The sequence below is a fragment of the Palaemon carinicauda genome, chromosome 34 (genome assembly GCF_036898095.1).
Source record: "Palaemon carinicauda isolate YSFRI2023 chromosome 34, ASM3689809v2, whole genome shotgun sequence".
Taxonomy (NCBI): Eukaryota; Metazoa; Arthropoda; class Malacostraca; order Decapoda; family Palaemonidae; genus Palaemon; species Palaemon carinicauda.
The window spans coordinates 73169711-73170165 of record NC_090758.1 but is presented as its reverse complement, the minus strand read 5'-3'; positions in this window follow the sequence as shown (position 1 = coordinate 73170165).

Sequence of the window (455 nt, the reverse complement as noted above, 5' to 3'; positions counted from 1 at the left end):
TCGCAGTCCCTAGAGAATCCACAGAAGACTACCAATATTTTGCAGCACCTAGAGAATCCACTGAAGACGACTAATATTTCGCAGTCCCTAGAGAATCCACAGAAGACTACCAATATTTTGCAGCACCTAGAGAATCCACTGAAGACGACTAATATTTCGCAGCCCCTAGAGAATCCACAGAAGACTACCAATATTTTGCAGCACCTAGAGAATCCACTGAAGACGACTAATATTTCGCAGTCCCTAGAGAATCCACAGAAGACTACCAATATTTTGCAGCACCTAGAGAATCCACAGAATACGACTAATATTTCGCAGTCCCTAGAGAATCCACAGAAGACGACTAATATTTCGCAGTCCCTAGAGAATCCACAGAAGACGACTAATATTTCGCAGCCCCTAGAGAATCCACAGAAGACGACTAATATTTCGCAGTCCCTAGAGAATCCACAGAA